The sequence below is a fragment of the Hibiscus syriacus genome, unplaced genomic scaffold (assembly GCF_006381635.1).
Source record: "Hibiscus syriacus cultivar Baekdansim isolate YM2019G1 unplaced genomic scaffold, ASM638163v2 tig00112004_pilon, whole genome shotgun sequence".
Taxonomy (NCBI): domain Eukaryota; kingdom Viridiplantae; phylum Streptophyta; class Magnoliopsida; order Malvales; family Malvaceae; genus Hibiscus; species Hibiscus syriacus.
The window spans coordinates 132,063-150,165 of NW_024063236.1; the positions used below are offsets into that span (position 1 = coordinate 132,063).

The following is an 18,103-nucleotide window of genomic DNA, read 5'->3' on the forward strand; positions in this document are numbered from 1 at the left end:
CACTTTTACGCGGACATAAAGAAGAAATCAGTTTCACTATAACAGACATCAAAGGACTTGGTCCATCGACATGCATGCACAAGATTAAAATTAAAAAAGGCATGAAACTATCCCGAGAAGGACAAATACTTTTGAATCCTCCAATGATGGAGGTGGTGAATAAAGAAATCCAAAAACTTTTAGACGCCGACGTAATCTATCTGATATCCGACTGTAATTGGGTCAGTTCATGTTTCTAAGAAAACCTGGAGTAACAATAATTGAAAATTCTGAAGGCGAACTGGTTCCTACAGGAGTTTAAAATAGATAAAGAGTTTACATCGATTATATGAAGTTGAACTCACTTACTCGAAAAAATCATTTTGCACTTCCTTTTTACTGATCAAATAGTTGAATTTGTTGGTAAATTTCACTATTGTTTTCTAGATAGTTTTTCAAGATTCTTTTAGATTCCATTAGTATTGGAAGATCAAGAGAAAATGACATTTACTTGTCCCTTTGGTATAATCACTTAAATCTAAATGTCGTTTGTCCTATGTAACGTCCTAAGTACTTTCTAGAGATGCATGCTTAGCATATTTTCCGATTATGTAGTGAAAGAATTGAAGTTTTCATGGACGATTTTATGGTATACGGTAACTCCTTTGATGAGTGTCTTTTGAATTTCACTAATGTCTTCAAAAGATGCCTTGAATATAACCTTATACTTAATTATGAAAAATGTCATTTTATGGTTGATAAAGTTTTAATTCTTGGTCACATTATTTTTGCTGATGGAATTTCGATGAGGTAAAAACTGATATTATCAGCTCACTCCCTTACCCCACAACTATGAGGGAAGTTCATTCTTTTCTTGGACACACAGGATTCTATCGTAGGTTTATAAAGAATATTTCCAAGATAGCATAACCACTTTGTAAGTTTCTATAAAAGGATGCACCTTTAGATTTCAACGACGAATACAAAGAAGCATTGGATATCCTAAAAAACAACTTATCTCGGCACCAATAGTACAATCGCCAAATTGGGATTATCCCTTTCAGATCATGTGTGACACAAGTGATTTAAGCGTAAGAGTCGTGTTTGGACAGAAAATCGTCAAAGAGCCCCCACATTATATCCTATGCGTCTAGGACACTAGTCGTGGATCAACGAAATTACTCGACTTCTGAAAAAAGAACTTTTTACCATTATTTTTTACTTAGATAAATTTTGTTCTTATCTTCTTGGTGCTAACATAATTGTTTATTCTGATCATTTATCTTTAAAATATCTATTGAATAAGAAATAAGCAAAACTGCTCTTAATTCGATAAGTTTTACCTTTACAGAGTTTAATCTTCATATTTAAGACAAGAAAGGATGAGAAAAATTAGTCACATACAATTTAAGCCACCTTCCTATCTCTCAGCTTGATGCACCGGTTCAGGGAGAATTCCCTGATGAACTTATATTTTTGGCGTAAACAAATATGCCATGATATGCTAATATGGTTAATTATTTAGCCACATGAGTACTCTCATCCGATCTATCATGATCCAAGGTAAATTGTATCAAACGGGAATTTAGATTGTATCAATCATCCATGACAACCCACACCAAATAAAGTTTAGTTCATGGTGGGGTTCGAATCATCCATGAAAATAATTCATTCCATACAACCCAAATATTCGAATGAAAATAAAAGATTAAATGTGGAGGAAAACTTCCAACGCCGGCTATTGGTAGTTCCTCAGACCACCACTAACATCACCTTAGCAGCTAGCTCCTCTCGGACGTGTAGCACGCCACTCCCTCTAGCTTGGTTACGGAGGAAAACCTTTGAAAAGGTGAAAGGGGAAGGAAAGGTGGAACCTTTAACCGCCCCTTTTCTTGTTTAGCTCACAATTTCCCAAAAAGAATTAGCACCCTCACTTTTATGCCAAACTTTTCTATTTATACTAAGAAAATATCCTAGGTTTTTGGGCCAAAATACTCATAGTACCCTAGGATCATTCCCTTCATGTGAGTGTGAGTACAATAGGCTGGCAACAAATAACACGTGCTGGAAATACAATTGGCCACTTGTGAAAATATCTTCACTCTTTTATCTTCTTATGTGCCCATAAATGCCATGGCATTTCATTCTACTTAAGCAACTTCGTTTGCCACGACATTTTTCCTTGCACACCCTTTGCTCCTAGAATCCCGCACACCAACATCCAAAACAAGACCTTCCCCATAAAATAGCACAATTCACAAACCAAAATGCTAAGGCTAACCAAATCCATCAAATGCAACTATATGCTCCTAAATGCATCTAAATGAACCTATATGAGCCTTTAGACAATCAATAACTTAATTGAAAAGGCCATAAATATAGCCTTTTTACGGAGTTATCAATAGCCATTGACAAGCTCCTAAGCAATAAGAGTATTGTCAGTGATAGTTCTCCCTTTCACAAAATCACTTTGGCTACCAATAACCATCTCCATTAAGTACTTTGAAATTCTCCTTGTAATAATCTTGGTGATACACTTATAGATCATACTACAATAGGAGATGCGCCTAAATTCCTTCATAGAAGAAGGATTATCCACTTTGGGAACAAGCACAAGAGTAGTTTTGTTGAAGGTAGGGTGCATCTGACAGCTCTCAAAGAAATACAACACAGCCTGAGCAACATTGCTTCCAATGACACTCCAAGTAGATTTAAAGAAATGAGCATAGCCATCAATGCAAGGACTTTTATCTCCATTTTCTCCAAATAGCCTCTTTGATTTCCTTTCCAGTAACAACTCTCCACATTTCCTACCTAGATGTAGTAGAAAATGTAACATTAAGAATGACCTTAAGGTCTTTAATCGAGCAACCAACAGCCTCAGGGTTAGACTGAACAATCATATTTTGTAAAATACAACAGCCTCCTCATTAATATCTTCAAAATCCACTAATAACCTGCCATCCTCAGAGTGGAGACTTCGAATAGTATGTATGTTCTGCCTCTTAGCCACCAAATCATGAAAAAACTGTGTTTTAGTCCCCTTCCTGGACCCAAATGACCCTAGACTTTTGGTGATAAAAACTCTCCTCCGTAGCAAGGAGGACTTGCAACTCAACATAAAAAGATTTTTCCCTATCACAAGATCCAAGCTATTCCCAATAGATAAGACCTCCAATCAAACACCTTAAAGCTCAGTCATCTTCTCCTTAACCTTACTCAAGATGTTACCAAAGTGCTCGGCATTAAGCTGCCTAAGTAAGGGCTTAAGCCCTTTCAATTTGTAGAACAACTTAGTCATAGGATAAGACCCAACAATTGGCTTCTTCAAAAACTCCTCAATAATGCCCAAGAAAGAAGGATGATGGGTCCAGAAAATAAAAATATATATATAAAAGGTTTAGAAAAGGACTTAACCACCTTATCAAGATACATCAGAAAGGGGCAATGGCCAGACTCCCCAGGAGCCAAATCCTCAAAATACGAACAACTGAAACACCGAAACTAAACAAAGTTAACCACACCTCTATCAAACCTACTAGCAAGAGGACTTGCCTCCTGATAGTTAGACCAAATAAACCGAGGCTTGTACAAGAATAATCAACCATACTAATAGCAGACAAACAAGCATGAAAATACCTTATATCATCACTAACTACATTAACCCCTGAAAAGTCGGAAGATTTCTCAGGGTGTAGAACAACATTTTTATTAAATGAGGATATATTTATTTTATGGTGTTTAATCACACCTAAATAAAAAAATGATGAAAATTTCCATCTTTTATTTTCTTCCATTTGTTTTTATTAAGCATTCGTGTCGTTCCGGTCGGACCACCTCAAAACTGTTGCAGCGAAGTCACATTGCTTCAAATCTGATTCTAGATGCCAAGATGAAGCATGTAAAATTGAATGTTCATTTTATCATAGAAAAAAAAACAAGAGGGAGCTTTGCGCCTATCTTGTACTACCCATTGATAAAGTTACAAATGTGTTCACTAAGCTCTAAACAGAATGCTCGTTTGTTCAACAGAGACAAAAAGTGAGAGTTTGCTCTTAAAAATAAAGAAAAATAAGACTTGTTTTTGAAAAGCAATTGGTATTATAAAAGTTGTGACTATTACATCCATGGCAGGGTCTCTTAGGGAAACCCGACAGTAGCTCAGAAACTCTAGGAACACCTTATTTAGCACAAAAATCAGCGAGTTCATTGGCTTTCTGCTTTAACATCAACAACGTCCCAACAAGCAATTTCACGGGCGTCGACACTTTTAGTAATGTTTATAAACCCCAAGGGTCTAGACTTGTAAGTTGTAACAAAGACTTGTTACATACAATTATGTATGTCTAAACTTTTTCATTTTAGGGTTGAGACCGACTTGAAACCATGCTTGAGGGCAGCTTCCCATACGAGGTCGATTCTTTCAACATCAATCGCTCCAACTTCGTGATGAGTCCAACCTTCTAGTTGATGAATCACTCCTCCAGCATGGCATGCGTGCACCACTCCCCTCTCCATCGTGTACTGCCACAACATCCACCACAACTTAGTAAACATATATACACCCGATTTATATAATAAATAAATAACACATGAATTTCATTGAGTGACATCAGTGATAAAAGAGTATTGTTAGAGGTCTTTGGTTCGTGCAATTGCATGTCTGTTATCAATAATTAAAAAATATTCTGAATAGATATTATCTTATAATCACAACGTACTATTAAAAAAAGATAATAACACGTGAAAAAGAACAGTCACCTCAGAGTTCCCAAGGCCTTCAACATCATGAGGCAATTTCATGGCTGCGAGTTCACCGTAAGTACAGTCTCTTCTGAAAGATAGAATGGGAGGAACCTCAAATTGGTGAAAATGTGTTCCAGATGGAGCCCAATATTGCTCCCTTGGTGCTATCCATTTTCCCACGATCCATGTCTATATACAATCAAATCATCTTTAATAATTAGTCGTATTTTGCACTTCTTACGAAAATACTAGAATAATTCAACAATTGGGAATGGCTATACCTTACAATTTTGAGCTGCATGGTATTTTTTAACTTGGACTAAGTACTTTTGTGTATCTGCCGAGGCTTCTCTTTGTATTTTCTGAAATCTTTCAGCCGATGAAGTCAACATCTGTACACCAAGTTTAGAATTCTAAGCCACAAGCAATTGATTTGTAGTTGGATAATTAAATTCTTAAGTAAACAACTTACTCAAACTCGAACTCGGTTTCGACAAAGGTAGAGGGCGATGGCTCGACCAAGCTTCGAAGTAGCACCTGTTAGAAACACTTCCTTGACATCTTTGGGTATTTCATTAACAATAACTGCAGCAGTCAAGGTATTGCCATGGACAACTCTCACTTTAAGCTCTGAATGCTTGTTTACAAACAGTGTTCCTCCTCCATTCAATGCTTCATTCTGATTACCATGTTTAACCCATTTTGTGATTCTTTCGGAACTTTTTATTATTAAAGTCCACATCATGTTTTAAAAAATAATAAATATATTAAATTGAATACAAATAATTCAATTGCTTGAATTCAAAGATATGAATTAAATAATTCGAATATGGAATTTAAAAAATTCTAATTCAAATTGATTTCTAATTTGAAATTATATAAATTGTTTCATTTCAATTGATCTAACTCAAATAATTAAATCCTATTCGTAGGACTACCTAACTCACCCATCCAGTACCTAAACTTATATTTTATGTATAGTACATAAAGTTGGGACAAATATGAATATAGGCATCAAGTAGAAGATTTTAATGTTTAAATAGCGGGAATTACAATTAATTGTTTCCTAACTTATTTGTGTGTTTTAATTATGTTTAACCCGCCAATTTATTTATTTAAATTTTAATAATTTAATAATATATTATGTAAATTTAGACATCTCTATCAATTTCGAAGATTACTGAATATCAACTTAATTAGAAAATGTCAGACAAACCATTTTTGTAAATGATAATTAATATATTATTTTAAGAATATATTCTAAATTTACATATTCTATATAATTATTAAATAAAATTACTAAAAACCATTGTTTAACTATTGAACACATAACTATGAACTCATAAACAATTTTTTTGGCTTCATTTCGACATTAAGATTAGGTCACAGAATACTGACCTTATTTAATGCAGCAAGGCTAATGACCTTGACCCCCATCCTATCAGCCCTTAAAATCGCCACCTCTATGAGCTTGTTGATGCCTTCCGCTGCAAATGGTAAGAAATACTGCCCAAAACAAAAGTTGTTATGGTGTACATGATTGACTAAACTAAACCAAACCCACATTTTTACATTGCAATAACAGAAGTGGATGTCTAAAATCACCTGAAAACCGTATCTGGGAACAACCCATGTCTGGTGCAAATGTCCCCGGAGGTAATAGAAATTGAGGAGGAAGGTCTTGGACCATGCCCACAACATTAGCATTACCATAAACGTAAACGGCCAACACGGCAGCAGAAAGATCCTTGTGGAGAAGGGTATGGATGCGAATGATCTGATCACAAACGGGACATGCATCGCCGACATTATGTCCACCACATGTGCTAGGAAGACGAAATCCGGCACGCTCCCATTTTTACCAGCGGCTTCAAATCTCAGAAATTTTCATTGTTCCAGAAAATACACAACAAAATTCCTTGGCAAGTACCAGAATCTGTAGTTATTTTGTTGTGCAGATGCCATGAGTTGCAGTTAAGCGTATTCCACATTGCGTCAAACAGCGGCATGAAGAGACAGAAGTTGCTCCCTGCCTCTGAGTCTGAGTGGTGCAAGTTATGGTACCTAACAATTTGCATAAATCAAACATTATTACACATAAATTACAATATATATTTTTAATTAACTCCTATATTTCTTACATATTCACTATCGTTTCTTTTCAAATTAAAATAATTTAATATTACACATAACAATAAAAAAAATAACATCCTCTCATTTTTCTTTACTACTAAACCCATTTAAAATTTATTTTATTTCTATTTTCATTATGCTAATATTAAATCTCAAGTGTTTTTTTTGTTGGAAGCGTAGATGGGCACTCGGTAATTTATAACACTCGAACTTTTATTTATACAAAACAAATTATGTTACAACGACACTCTCAATATTACAATACTGCAATACTAACTACGGCTAGTTTACAAACTCAACCTCACTATTTTAAGTTTTGCTAAGCTCTCTCAATTTTCTTTATTTTTTCTCTCGTATATTTTTCTTTAGCTCACTTGTCACTTATATTTTCATATAGCTTCCATACATATATATAGTTGTAATAAATCGACATATTTGGGGACTAATACTTCCTTGATTCACGTTTAATATGCTTAATAATTAAGCATACATATGTCGGTTAGCATTATTTTAGATAGGTGCAGCCACATCCAATTCTACACAATTCCAGGTGTTTCATTTCTTCTTTAAAAATCTTTGTGCTGCAGACACTTTGTTTTCCGCGTTGCTAGTTGTGATCATTCTAGTGCCTTTGACTTTTCAAACTTTTTGTTGCTAAGTAATTCATGTGTTGCTGCCATGTTCATCCATGTTTCAATTCTAATATATTCTACATAATTCTTGCCAACATATGAGTCAAAATCATGTTTGACTTTCCAACACTCCCCCTCAAACTTGATTTTTTATTCCGAGCTTTTCTCCACTTGTCATCTCCAATCAATTCTTCATTTGTTATGTGATCACTCTTTGTAAAGAGACTGAATAGTGAAATATTATTTAATTCATAATCGTTGTACCTTTCTGGCATTCTTCTCTCTCTTGTGGATCTTCGAACTTCTGTGGGAGGTGCTTCAGGATCTTTTATTATGTTGTTGCCATCGCTGCTGTTGCTTGACGACGATGGTACATTTTGTTGAGGACCTTGATCATCAGCCTGTTCATCTTGATTGATAAGATCGTCATCTTTAAAAAATAGTCCTTCAACTTTCTTTTCCTCTTTGCTCCACCTCCAATAGTCTGCTTCATCGAACTCGACATCTCTTGAAATTATCACCTTCTTGGTAAGAGGATTATATAATCTGTAATCTTTGCTCCTTTCATCATAGCCAATGAAAATACATTTTTCTCCTTTTTCATCAAGCTTCTTTCTGGTCTGTTCAGGAACGTGGGCATATACGATGCATCCAAAAATCTTGAGGTGTCCAACTCCTGGTTTCTGTCCACTCCATGCTTCGTTTGACGTCATATACTTCACACTTTTTGTTGGACATCGGTTCAATAGGTAAACTGCACATCGAACCTCTTATCATGTTTCTTGCCATGTCCAGGATTGTGCGGTTCTTTCTTTCTGCAACTCCATTTTGTTGTGGCGTGTATCTGCCTATCAGCTGATGGATGATGTCATGCTCTTTGCATAATTCTTCAAATAACTTTGATGTATATTCGCCTCCTCTATCTGATATGAGTATCTTCAAATATTAACCGCTTTGTTTTTCAGCCATTACTTTAAATTCTTTCAGTTTTTCCAACGCTTCTGACTTTTATTTCAAGATGTAAATCCAATATTTCCTACTAAAATCATCAATAAAAGTTAGGTAGTACCTGTTACCGCCAAGCGATGATATATCAAAAGGACCAGCTATATCTGTGTGTACTATCTCCAGCGGTCTTCGGGCACGCTAGGATCTACCAACTTCAAAGCTTTGTCTAAGTTGCTTTCCTTTGATGCAAGCCTCACATAATTGATTTGGAGGGCTGATCTCTAGTAGTCCTTTCACCATGTTTGTTTTTGATAACAGCTTCAAACCAGAAAATCCAAGATGTCCATATCTTAGATGTCATAGCCATGAATCATCTTTGATCGCGGTCTTCATGCACTTGACTTCTCCCGACTCGATATCAATTGTAAAGAGACGATTTCGAGTCATATCAGCTTGGGCTATCAATTCTCCTTCTTTATTTTTGATGGCAAGCGAGTGGTTCTTCATCTGCACTTCATATCCTTTTTCCAGGAGTTGACCAAGACTGATGATATTGCTTTTCAAAGCAGGTACATAATAAACATCTGAAATGTATTTCTTTTCTCCATTTCTCTGAGTAATCATGACTTCGCCTTTTCCTTTTAGTTCTACATGCGAGTCATCTCCGAACATTACTCGCCCATGAACTGTTTCATCTAATTTCACAAACACTTCCCTTTGACCACACATATGGTTACTGGCACAATTATCAAGATACCAAATATTTTTTCTTGAATTCTTCATTTCCTTTATAAGTGAGGAATACATGAGATTTTCCAATTTTCTCATCTTCAGCAGCTACTACGTTATTTTTTTTTTTCTTATTTAGGAGTAGATCTACAATCATAACTATAATGATCATACTTATTGCAATTATAACATTGTACCTGTATTTTACTACCTTGTTGATATATGCCCCTACCTCGGCCTCTGAATCCTCGTCCACAACCTGATGTTGGATTGTTTCCACTTATTTGATCGATGCCATATGATCGACCACCACGTCCATGAGTTCCTCGTCCTCCTCTATATCTTCCATGATAACCGCCACGATTTCCTCGACCTCATATGTAGCTGCTGCTGGCTTCTCCTTCGTTGACATTTATCTTGCTTTGTAGAGCTTGCTCCAAATTTTCAAAATCTTCATTTTGTTTTATTTTCTGCTCATGGGCTTGAAGTGAACCCACTAGCTCATCAATCAAAATTTGGGATAAATTTTTTGATTCTTCGATTGCCACAACCACATAATCGAATTTTCTTGTTAATGACCGTAAAATTTTTTCCATCACTCTAACATCGTCGAGTGATTCGCCATTTCTTTTCATTTCATTTACGACCACTTTCACACGGCTAATATAATCATCGATGGTTTCTATATTTTTCATTTTTAACATCTCAAACTCAGCTCGGAGAGTTTGTAACCTTTTTTGCTTTTTCGAAACCTTGTAGAGATTTTTGCAAAATCTCCCATGCTTGTTTTGTGGTCTTCGCATCATAAATTTTTTCAAAGGTAGATTCGTCTACTCCTTGAAAAATAAAGAACAACGCTCTTTTATCTTTTCTCTGGGATTCCTTCAATACTTTCTTTTCTTCATTGGTCAGGGCTGCTTCTGCTACTGCATTTTCAGGCTCGGTGTAACCATCCTCGATGATATCCCAACAATCTTGGGAGCCTAGTAACACCTTCATTTGAATGCTCCAATTTCCGTAATTCATCTTTGTCAATCTCGGAATTTGTGGTTGAATCATGTTGGCCATCTTCTCCACCACGTTGAACTCGAACCAAGCTCTGAGGCCACTTGTTGGAAGCGTAGATGGGCACTCGGTAATTTATAACACTCGAACTTTTATTTATACGAAAAAAAATATGTTACAACGACACTCTCAATATTACAATACTGCAATACTTACTGCTGCTAGTTTACAAACTCAACCTCACTATTTTAACATTTGCTAAGCTCTCTCAATTTTCTTTATTTTTTCTCTCGTATATTTTTCTTTAGCTCACTTGTCACTTATATTTTTCATATAGCTTCCATACATATATATAGTTGTAATAAACCGACATATTTGGGGACTAGATACTTCCTTGATTCACGTTTAATATGCTTAATAATTAAGCATACATATGTCGGTTAGCATTATTTTAGATAGGTGCAGCCACATCCAATTCTACACAATTCCAGGTGTTTCATTTATTCCTTTAAAAATCTTTGTGCTGCCGACACTTTGTTTTCCACGTTGCTAGTTGTGATCATTCTAGTGCCTTTGACTTTTCAAACTCTTTTGTTGTTGCCACGTTCATCCATGTTTCAATTCTAATATATTCTACATAATTCTTGCCAACATATGAGTCAAAATCATGTTTGACTTTCCAACATTTTTTTGGTACACTAAAGTTTAGGTCATGGGTGGCTCCCTCAATCTAGGGTTAGGGTATGCCTAAGACCCAATTGGGATTTACACAGGACTTTGTAGATTGTCTATCAAGAGTGATGATGATGAGATTCAAACTTGGCTTTACAAGCTCAAATTCCTGAATCTCAATCACTTGTTAGATATATATTATACTAATGAAAACTAATCATTATAAAAAAATTGGATTATTAAAAATATATAAATTAATACCAGATTTATACATAATAAAATTTTCTTAACTACGTGCTCAACAAGTAGCCAGGCTCTGCCAAGTCTACTAAGAGGCAAAACATTTAAAATGCATTCATATTGAAAAGAAAGGCTGTAAATTTAGGCATAGTACGTATTTCATTCAATGCGATAAATTCGTTTTAAATAAGTAGCGAAAACAGTAACTATTAAATATTCAACTCTAAAAACAATTATTGCCTTGTTTCAGAAAGTCAGATCTAAACTAAATTACTGTCGTAAAAGAACTGAGTTGTCCTTGTATGTGAACTGAAACTTGCTAGCAATGATACATGAAAGGAAAATTTTACATGCCTGTAGATATTTGATTTAGTGAAGCCTTTTATAAATATTTGCTAAAATGAACTTACGGGAGAATAGAAACGAAAGAGGATTTTAGGGAATGGTTTTACGGAAGTAGTTGAGAATGAATTTTGGATATAGAGATAGGGTACACATTGATTGCATGAGTCGGAGGAAAGAGCTACTTACGTGGGGGTGTAGATCAAATATCTAAGGAATGGTAACTTGTTGAAAACCTGAGCAGGAACAACTTCAACATTGGAATGCCCCATGCATCTCATAAAATCAAACCCAACACATACCCATAAATTATGATTGTTGATGCATTCCCTATTACAACCGACCCCATTAAAGGAATTCCGATCACTACGGATAATACAAGGTGCTCTAAAAATGTAGCATGTCCGCCTGCAAAAGTAGAGGATCAAATCGTACTATATTAAGGTTAAGGGACTAACTATCAAAGTTTAGCATAATAAAAACATGGGTGTTAATGATTTTTTCACCTGTGTAGGGATGAAGCACAGAAGATGAATGGTGAAGTGAATGATAATGGGTGAAAAGGTATCTTTCATGGAAAAACCAGTCCCAATCTCTGTCAATCTGCATGAAGTCAACTCCTTGCTGCTTAATCCGACGGTTTCGTGTCAGGAAAAGCATGCTATTGTAAGAACTCCATAGCTGATGAACCAAACCTCTCAAACCACATATGATGAGTATATGAAGACATCATACATCCTTTAGGCCATCCTCATAGATCCATGAATACACAACTTTTGCAACTAAAGGACCGTACAACACATACTGTGAAAAGAAAAACAAAAAACCATATCAGTTTGGAAGAAATCATAGATCAGATATAAAAGAAATATAGTTTTCTCGTACCTTGAAAATTCCCAAGTTTTCCCAAGGCCAAGATGCTAGAAGCTTAACCATTTTGTCTCTGTTTTTCTTTCTCCCCGGGGGGGGGGGGGGAGAGAGAAATTGGTTTCCCTTGAGTCTGTGAAGCTAATTTCTTTTGTCGAGGGAGGGGTACTTATAGTTCCAAGGGGGAAAACGAAAAATGATGGTGACAAATTAAAAATACAGGTAAGTGTTAGAATGGCTGGATTCATGCAATCTCAATTTAAAAGCTGAACGAGATTGAAAGAAAGTTTTAAATTTGGTTGGTACTAATGATTGCTACATCTAAACCTCGACGTGTTTCCATTATATATGATGTTGGTGAAAAATGGGGACAGCTGTATGGTCTAATGCAATGAGGAACTAATTAATGGCTCGTATGGTTGGGGGGAGGAGGGTCTCTCTCAATGCTCATGAATTGGTTCCTACTTAATGTAAATTTATGGTTTTTCAATTGTTGGTTTGTTTATGGTAATGGATCCACTTTCAAGTCTCTGGTACTCTAATACTAATATTATATTTAGTTGGAGAATTTTTTTTCATCATGTTTTAATATACTAGTTAAAAGTTAATTAAGACACATGAATTTATTATGGTGGGGTTAAAATATTTTTATTTTCCATAAATATAGTTTTTTTAATTGAATAACTGAAAAATTTTACTTTATTTATTTTTAATATATATATAATATTAATTAATACTTAAAAAAATTGGCAGGGCTAATGATCACGTTAACATAAATATTGATCATTAATTTATTAACGATTTTCATCCAATCGTGAATCATTTTATTATAAAATAATAAAATAGAATTACTTCAAAAAAATATAAAGAAAAATAATTATTTAATCAAACATTTCATATATTTCTTTATTATTTATATCTTGTCTTTGAACTGATGAGAGATTCATTGGTTGATCAACTAGTCATGTTAAGGTGATGATCTATCTAATGACTAGTTTGTTGGGCTTGCAATTTTCGTTATAGAACAAGTGGCTTAAGTAGCTATTTGCAAGGGAAAGTATACAATTTAAAAAACCGAAGACTAACACAAGTTATGTCATTAAAGAAAAAAATACTTTTAATGTTTAACTAAATACTTTATTTGGTATTTATTTTTTTAGAGAAATTTAGTAATTAATATTTTGTTTTGAGGGAGGAGGGAACATCTTCGCAGATGAAAATTTTTAGTAAAAATGGTCAAATGGGATTTTTTGTCCTAAAATGGGACATGGGATCAAAATACTTCACAAAAAGGAGGAGAGTTAAAATAACTATTTAGTCAAATAATAAGATTTTTTTATCATAAAATAAAACGTTAAGATCAAAATAACTATTTAATTGTAAGAGCATTTTTTTGGCATTACGCTAAAAATAATTTGACTAAACCAATACACCAATCAAAAAGAAAATCGATACAACATAGTAAAGTAAAAGATGGATTTTTTTAGTAAAGGATTTTATTACAAATCAGACCATTCATAATTGCATAAAAATTTGTATCTTCAAATTCCAGAATCTGCAAAATTTTGCTTTATATTTCATCTAAGAAACCGGTGAAGCTTTTTCGGTTTCGTTTCATAATAATTGTCGTTAATTATTTTTTTCACCTTCTAACACTTAACTATAAAAAAAGTACCATTTTGAATGCGATCCGAAAACAACACTTGTTTGGTACTAAAATATATTATTAGGTTCACGACTGAGCTTTCTTGACAACACCTGTTTCTGGTGGAATTAACAGTATTTGTTGTAGAATTGATTGGGAAATAACTTCAAAATTGTAATTCGTTTTATTTTTTTAAATAATTATATTAGGACTAACGAAAATATTAAATCTAGGTTGAAGATAGACAACATCTTAACTTATAACGAGAAAATATAAATGCGAAGCGAGAACAAATTCATTAAAAGAAAGTAATTGTCAAAATATGGGGCATTAGAAGTATACCATCAACTTGTTGGAAGATGGTTGAATTGGTAGATCCTATGCTTGATACCGATGCAAACTGCTATCCATGCGACCCACAAATCCCAGGAAAAAAATTTTGAATTTAAACTTATTTAAGCCAAATTTCATAAAGAATAAATAAAATAAATAAATATGAAGAAATCAAAACCCGAAAATGTTTGAGTCTGAAAAAAATCAAAACTTGTATTTCCATTATTAATCTTTGATGTAATGACCCTAAATTATTCATATGTTAGATTGATGATTTTTAATGATTACAATATGGACATTAAGTATTAAAATGTGATGATTAAAGATTAGAAGGATTTTCTTCATTGAGCTTGTGGTGTCTGATTCATTGATATTTCAGTGAGTGTTCGATGTAGCTGTGGGTTCGCACTTATTTAGGGACTTAGGAGTAGGTTAATACCCTATTATAAGTTCCCGAGTAGTTGAATTTGATTCTCCTTTTGTTTAATTACAAGCATTAATGTTTTAAAAATACTTGATTGGTTGGTTTAAACTATAAGCAAGATGAAGATACATTGCTAAATTTCCAGGATGTTTATCGAGTCTTGTCCATTTTTTATGCACATATATGAACTTGAAAAGTGTGTGATGAGATACATGGTGATTTAAATGTGTTGCAACATAAGTTGTTATAGTGGCATTAGAGGTGAATACGTGTGAATTTTACAAGAATTGATACATAATTTCTAAATGAATTTCTTTTGAATAAATGGTGCATCCACAACAAAATTTAAATGTGTTTAACATGGATCTATTAACAATTGAATCTTTTGCTATACTTTAGATATAATGACATGTCAGAATTTGAGTATACTCTATGTGTAGTGGTACAAGATTACATGTTTGGATACATAAGGTGAATGTGTTGCTTTATGTACCATTCTACCAGACTTTATAGTCATATCCAGCTTTATCGTGATGTTTGGATCTTCGGTAGCCAGCAGGATAGTTACTCTCTTCGTGAACAATATACCGAAGATGTATTGTAAAGGACTTTGGTAAACCTTTGGGTATCATGGTGATGTTGTTGATGTTTTCATAGCAAGTAAGTTGATCAGGGGACAAGAGGTTTGGTTTTGTTAGATTTTCAAAGAAGGTAGACGTAGCAAGAGCAATGAAAGATTAAACAGAATCTACTAATATAGATATAAAATCTCGGTCGAGTCTGCTAGATACAATGGAAGAACAAAAATATTGGAGAAAATTTTGGCCGTTGTCAAATCAACATCAGAAAAGATTGATACTATCATCGTGAATTCAACCGCGAAAACCAAGATAAAGAACCCGAAGGTTAGTGTGGACTTGATGGGAAAGACTAATATTAAAGAAAAGTTGAAAGGTGAGTCAAGCAATAGTGATAGTACGAAAACCAAAAGAATCACAGGTCACGTCGAGATGAAGGCTCCTTGGAAAATTAAGAGAAGACTAGTAGGAGTTACCTCCACGATTCACAGTGTATGGAGCATTGTGAAAACTACAAAGATGGGGGTTTGAGGATGTCAAAGTTAAAAGGATGGGCAGCAAAACGTTATTACTTTCAATAGAAGATGAATATCTATTTTGGATGTTGGAGGATTCAAACTGGTCATACCTACAGGAAATATTTGTGGATAAAAGTATTTAGCCGGAATCTATCAAACAACTGGAAAGAGTCAGGTTCAAGGTTGTAATACCCAAAATTTTGGCTAGTGACCAAAATGAATAAATTAAAAGTTTAATAGCTAAAGTATAATCTTAGAAAACGTTTAGGGACTAAATTGTATTTTTTAAAATTTTATATATTTTTAGTCTAGTAAATGAATAGTTTACACAAAAAATGACCTTTTCTTTGTGTCAATCGGATTTTTTTTATTGGAGTTTGTATTAAAGGCTATAAACAATAAAGTTCGAGAGAAATTTAGATAATCGAATCGAATCGAATATTTGACATATTTTGAAGGAGGAAAAGACAATGTTAATAATTTCATTTTCATGCCATAAAATGGTATGATTTAATATGGATCATTGAATTTAAGTTAATTTTTCATGTTAAATAGGGATTGTTGGATGAAATACGACAAGATTGTAAATTCGAGAAATTCCAAGGGCAAAGTTAGTATGTATTAACTATTTGGTTTATTTTTTTTACGTTTGGATGAACAAATTTACATGTGAAAGTTATGGAACATGTGATTATAAGGGCAAAACGGTTGTTTGGTTTTAAAACATGACAAGTGGGTTATGAATTTTAATTAGAAATTTTATGACATTTCTTCATTATTCTTCTCCAAGCCGTGAACTTCCATTAAGGTAAGAAAATATATCCTTTTTGATTTTTAAGTCAAATTATTAGGAATTTGGATGAAAGCATGAAATAAAAAAAATTTATGCATGAAATTTCTCTATCATTTTGTACCATTTGTGACAACTGTTGTTTTGATGTCAAATAAAATTCCTTCTTCTCAATTAATAAATAAAGGAAATACGTGAGTAAGGGTCGATTCCACAGGGACTTAGAAAATTCTAACTTTCTGTGTGAATTGTTTAAACCAGGCGTGATAAAGTAAATAAGGGGTTTTTGATAAAACGATATTTAAATAATAATAAAAGTGAATTAAATTAAAAATAAAGAAAAGATTTTTAAGGTTGAAAATGGATACGGCAAAATCAGTCACAAGCCTAACTTTGACTCAATTTCCTTCAGATCATCGAAGTAGATTTTTTCCTTCGAGAATCACATCAGTTACTTTGTCTACAAGGGCAATCCCCATGACTCTACTTGTATACCGAATACCCAAGGCAATCTTTGATTCCGGCTTCAGAAACTGATCTAATCAACATCAATTGTCGTAGATCAATTATCGCTTAAGTTCGTGGCGACCGACTCGTATTGTTGCTTCAATAGCCGCTAATTCGATCTCAATTCCCTCTTGACGAAGCTATCTCGCCAAGTGTGTTCCAGAAAGTCGAATGTGCTTTCAATAAGCCGATCGTTCCTCCCACTCATTTAATCACAACAACCTCTTGACCAAAGTCAATATTTGATTTTGAAAACTGTTTTGATTTTGAAAAATAAGCACAAAGATTGAGAGAGATATTCTGAAGTTATTAAGGGTCTGTTTCAATTCTCCCATTGGAATTGAGTCATCGCTTCAGCTCTCGGCTTATGAGAAAATTAGCTAAGCATGAAAAAAGTCATACTTAGCATATTTAAAAAAAAATTGAAAATAAAAGGAGAAAACCGAAACTTGAAATATAAAATAAAAAAAGAAAGCTTTAATAAAACTAGAAAGAAGAAGAAGATTGTAATCTGAGTTGTGTATTTAGGCTTACCCCAATAGGGTATTTATAGCCTCTAAAAACCTAGAGATAAACAAAGAAATTAAAATAAAAATAATTCTAAAGATAATTGTTTTTCTAATTCAAACTTTAAAATAAGTCTCCTAATGCAACTCTGTCGGTCGTCCATCTTCCAGAAGGCGCGCTGACTAAATCTTCTAGAAACTGCCGCTGACTGGACCTTCTAGAAACTGTCACGTCATACGTGTCATGCCCATGTCTCCAGCCGTGACCAAATAATAAGAAAATGCAGAATGCACCTATTTTACCACTAAGTCTGGAAAGCAAGACCTTGCAAGAAAACAAGCATAATACAACCAAATCAGTAGCAATAAATCCATAAGATCAAAGAATTAACGAGCAAATACTACCGATTCTGAATACTCATCAATTTGTTCATGCCTTCTATGCTTGAAACCAAAAGTTCCTAAATTGGATGGATGATGGGAATGTTAGGTTTGGATGTTCTAAGGCT

The 18,103-nt window shown here is 34.0% G+C and overlaps 1 pseudogene; it reads right to left on the reverse strand.

Annotated features, from left to right (window-relative positions):
- Nucleotides 1-4,226: 4,226 nt before the first annotated feature.
- On the reverse strand, nt 4,227-12,688 carry LOC120174160 (annotated as a pseudogene).
- Between the last annotated feature and the right edge of the window lie 5,415 nt (nt 12,689-18,103).